Here is a 4,921-nt window from a genome sequence, read left to right as displayed (position 1 = left end):
ATTCTTCTCCAGGGGTTCTTCCCAACCCAGGAGTTGAACAAGGGTCTCCTGCATTGCAGGCAGATTCTTTACCAACTGAGCTATCAGGGAAGCCCGAGGTAGCTTAGAAGTCGGGTTTAAATATTATTTTAATAGGAAAAAGGGAAGGGAGGGGGGATATAGGCCTTTTAAGGAGAAGTAAATGGAAAAAAAACTTTTCAAAAATTGAAGTATAGTTGGTTTAAAATCTGTTAGCTCCGGGTGTACAGCACAGTGATTCAGTCATATAAATAAATTCTTCAGATTCTCTTTCCTTATAGATTATTACAAAATATTGAGTAGAGTTCTCTGTGCTATAGGGTATGTCCTTGTTGCTTATCTGTTGTAAATATAGTAGTGTGTGTATGTTAATTCCACCCTCCTAATTTATCCCTCCCCCAACCCCTTTCCCTCTTTGGTAACCATACATTTGTTTTATGTCTGTGAGTCTGTTTTGAAAATAAGTTCATTTGTATCACATTTCTTAAAAAGAATTCCTGCTATCCTTCCTCTCAAGATTTAGCTTAAATGTCTCCTTTGTACAGAGGCCTTTCCCGACTATGCCGTTTTATTTATTATTATTTATTTATTTTGCAGTGCCAGGTCTCCGTTGTGGCACGCAGGATCTTCCACCTTCCTTGGGGCATGCGGTATCTTTTTAGCTATGGCACGTGACATCTTTTAGTTGTGGCATGTGGGATCTAGTCCCTGACCAGGGATCGAACCCCTGCCCCCTGCATTTTAGCCAGTGGACCACTAGGGAAGTCACATGATCACCCTGTTTTAAACTGCAGCCCTCCACCCTGTCCTCTCATACTCCTTTTCCTGCATCACTGCTCTTTTTTTTCCCCTTAGCACCTTCTAGGACACTGCATATTTTATCTATTTATCAGGGCTGTTAATGTCTGTCTCCTCCACTGGAAACCATCAGTTACTGATAGATCGCAAGCCCTCTAGTGCAGGGCCTGACACATAGTAGGCTCAGCAAACATTGGTCGAAGGCATGTAAGAATTGAAGTGTTTTGTTTACTATGGAGTCTGCACACATCTGCGTGACTGCTACGGACATGTTCACGGAGAGCAACTCAAGCTGAAGCCCTCATCTCTCCTGCTGGCCCTGGCTCATCAGCGCTCCCAGGAGTACCACCGTAGGCACTGCGTGTCCTTCAGCCATTTTCAGTTGTCCTGTTCACTCCCCTCCTCTGCAGTTATATGGCTTTTTTCTGGAGACATACCTGCTGGAGCTTGACCTTGCTCGAAGACCACTGCATAAGGTTTAAAGTACAAACTCAGCCTTGCCCAAATAGGGCTCCCAAATGATCTTGCCCTTAAGGCCTTACACCTGACCTAGTCTTGGGACAAACTAGATTCCTTAGAAATGTTGCTTTCCTGACTCTGTGCCTTTGCTCAGGCTAGTCTCTCTACCTGGAGTGCCTACTTCTTCTTTTTTCCCCTTCAGCTGTGACTCTAGCCAGGATCCAAAGAGGAGTTCCACAGTCTCGTCTCTGGATTTTACGGAGACTGTCTTTACCCTTCTGTGTTAGCCTCCTAAGGCATTGCGTCAACCTTAAAAGGGCACAGGAAAAGGGTGTGGAGGGCCTTCTTTCATCTTCACTTCCCTCCAGTTCTACCTGCCCACCGCCACTCTTTTTTTTTTTTAATTCAGAGAGTTTTCTTGTTTGTTTATAATTTTTTTTGGCTCTACCGGGTCTTCGTTGCTGCGTGGGCTTTCTCTGGTTGCGGTGAGCGGGGTCCACTCTCCAACTGTGGCTTGTAGGTTTCTCACTGCGGTGGCTCCAAGGTGTGCAAATTTCAGTGACTGGCACATGGGCTCAGTAGTTGAGGCTCCTGGGTTCTAGAGCACAGGCTCAATCCTTGTGGCACCTGGGATCCGCCTCCACCAGGGATGGAACCCCTGGCTCCTGCACTGGCAGGCTGATTCTTTACTACTGAGCCACCAGGGAAGTCCCCGTGCTGTGCTATGCTTCGTCGCTCAGTCGTGTTTGACTCTGTGTCCCCATGGACCGTAGCCCGCCAGGCTCCTCTGTCCATGGGGATTCTCCAGGCAAGAATACTGGAGTGGGTGGCCATGCCCTCCTCCAGGGGATCTTCCTAACCCAGGGATCGAACCTGGGTCTCCCGCATTGCGGGCGGATTCTTTACCAGCTGAGCCACCAGGGAAGCCCCTACCTGTCCTTTAAGGCCCAGCTTCAACATCACTTTCCTGATGCTTCTCTATCTTTTGGAAACTTTTGCTGACCTTCTATTTTGGTGAGTATTGGGAGCTGAGCTGAGTTTTGGGTCACGTCACTTGGAGGCCACGAGGCCAGACTGTAAGCTGTAAATGAACTGTAAAGGAATGGGCTGTATCTTGCTCCTTGTGTCTGGAGGAGATGGAGCGCAGTGCTCAGTTCCTGCTCAGTTCAGTTCAGTCGCTCAGTCATGTCCGACTCTCCGTGACTCCATGAATCACAGCACGCCAGGCCTCCCTGTCCATCACCAACTCCCGGTGTTAACTCGGGAACTTGCTCGGAGCGGCGGAACGGGCGCACTTCCTGCTGTGGACACAAGGTGGCAGCATAGACCAGGCTTCAGAGCAGGTGAGGCTCCCGCCCCTCCCATGTTCCCCGGTCTTCCCTGCACTCGAAGCCCTAAAAAGTAATCCGGTTCCCTCGAAGTGTGTGGAGGAGAGTCGTCTCTCTAGGACTGGGGCGTCTGTTCTGGGGTAGGGGCACCGGTGGGAGGCCTATAGTGAGGGTGTGCGTGGGTTTCCTGTACCGCCCTCTCCCAAGGTCCGTTTTCCAAGGGAGACCCAGGTAGGATGGAGGGAACGCCGGGTAGGGAGTGGCAGGTTTGGTGCTAGTTCTGCACTGGCCTCGGGCAAGTGTCTGTGTACGAGGAACGAAACGATCACAAAGTCCAGCTCGCGGCAAATGCCCACGGAGACTCCACTTTCGGCTCTCGCCCAGTCCCCTTGCCCCAATTTTTCGGAAGGCGAAATGATTGCACTAATTATCTGACGGTCACCACAGTCTCCGCCTTTCCGGGATTCTGTGTGGCCCAGAAGAGGGGCAAGGTGCCAGAAGAGGGGCGATGCTGGAACAGGGAGGGGACTTTATTTTTATTTTAAACTCTTGGCTGCACTCAAGGCATGTGGGACCTTAGTTCCCCCACCAGGGATCCCACCCCCGCCCCCTGCATTGGAAAGCAGAGTCTTAACTGCTGGACAGCCAGGGAAGACCCCATTTGCTATTGCTGTTTATTATTGGACCAACATTTGACCATTGAGACCAACTGAGAAAGAAGGGGCAGGACGGTGTAGATTTCAGTTCAGTTCAGTTCATTTCAGTCGCTCAGTCGTGTCCGACTCTCCGCGACCCCATGAATCACAGCACGCCAGGCCTCCCTGTCCATCACCAACTCCCGGAGTTCACTCAAACCCATGTCCACAGAGTCGGTGATGCCATCCAGCCATCTCATTCTCGGTCGTCCCCTTCTCCTCCCGCCCCCAACCTTTCCCAGCATCAGAGTCTTTTCCAGTGAGTCAACTCGTCGCATGAGGTGGCCAAAGTATTACAGTTTGATTTAGGGATGTCTGAAATGGGTCTGCCTGAGGGGAAGCGCAAAGATGTCTGGAGAGGGTCAGGGTCAGCCTGGGGCTTCCCTGGGGCGAGGAGTTGTGTGGTGAAGGGGCGGGATTACCCGCAGCAGTTCTCAGGGAGAGCGGGGTGGGGTAGGGACTGCGTGTCCTTCCACCTCTTCCCGGGGCACGCAATGACGGGTCTGCCCAGCAGAGGGCGCCGCGAGCACGCAGAGCCCAGTCTTGAGCTTCCTCCAGCTTCGTAGTCCAGTTCAGTTCAGTCGCTCAGTTGTGTCCGACTCTTTGCGACCCCACGGACTGCAGCATGCCAGGCTTCCCTGTCCATCACCAACTCCTGCAGCTTGCTCAAACTCACGTCCATCGGGTCGGGGATGCCATCGAACCATCTTCTCCTCTATCATTCCCTTCTCCTGCCTTCAGTCTTTCCCAGCATCAAGGTCTTTTCCAATCAGTCAGTTCTTCACATCAGGTGGCCAGAGTATTGGAGATTCAGCTTCAGCATCAGTCCTTCCAGTGAATATTCAAGACTGATTTCCTAATGGATTTGTCTTCTGGGCCTCTGCACTTGAAGCCTGGCATGCTGCAGTCCATGGGGTCACAAAGAGTCGGACATGACTAAGTGACTGAGCAGCAACCACAACCTTCACCTGGGATGTGATGGGAGTGAGGGTACTGCTGGCTAAGCTGGGGAGCTGTGGGCATTGTTACCATTTGTAATTGTGCTGGCTTATGTCCCAAGTGGCAATTGTGGGTTTGCCTGTAATCAGTAATCACTCACTCATTTATTTATTCAGCTCACACTAGTGCACACCCACTGAGTGGCAGGCACTCTAGTGGGAGTGAAGTGACAAACAAGGAGTGTGTCCTGATGACCAACACCTACCCCCCACGTCACAGGTCAGCCCAGGGTGCTGGGGGAGCAGCCGGGAGGGGGAGCACTTCCTGCCTCAGTTCCTGTCAAGTGCACCCACTCTGAGGTGAGCAGGGTTATGCCGCTTACACAGAGGAGAGAATGGAGGTTCAGAGAGGTTAGGTAAGGTGCCCAGAGTCACATAACCTTTAAGGGGATGAGCTGGGATTTGCACCTGGAGCCTTTCCCACCTGCCCTGTGACGCCGCCTCCCTCAGGGAAGAGCCAGTCAGGATGTGAGGGGGTGAGAGGCTGTTCCGGGGGCTCCGCCTATGCATGGCCTGAGCAGGACAGGAGCCTGTGGGCAGGGGAGCATACAGCTGGCTGATTCATCCCAGAATAAATAACTTTGCAGCAATCAGTCATGGAAGGGTGAAACTGAGGAGCAGAAGT

General features: G+C 51.8%; 1 non-coding gene across 1 annotated transcript; it reads right to left on the bottom strand.

The window, feature by feature from the left end:
- Window positions 1-1,475: 1,475 nt before the first annotated feature.
- LOC129544845 (small nucleolar RNA SNORA26) lies at window positions 1,476-1,597 on the bottom strand. Its single transcript, XR_008683589.1, has one exon. It is a non-coding gene; the product is annotated as a small nucleolar RNA SNORA26 (small nucleolar RNA).
- Window positions 1,598-4,921: the final 3,324 nt, after the last annotated feature.

Source organism: Moschus berezovskii, chromosome 20 (genome assembly GCF_049115385.1).
Source record: "Moschus berezovskii isolate FMDL1 chromosome 20, NW_MosBer_1.0, whole genome shotgun sequence".
In the NCBI taxonomy this organism is placed as follows: Eukaryota; Metazoa; Chordata; class Mammalia; order Artiodactyla; family Moschidae; genus Moschus; species Moschus berezovskii.
Note: the sequence above shows the minus strand (reverse complement) of the source record. Positions and strands in the feature narration are given on the sequence as shown.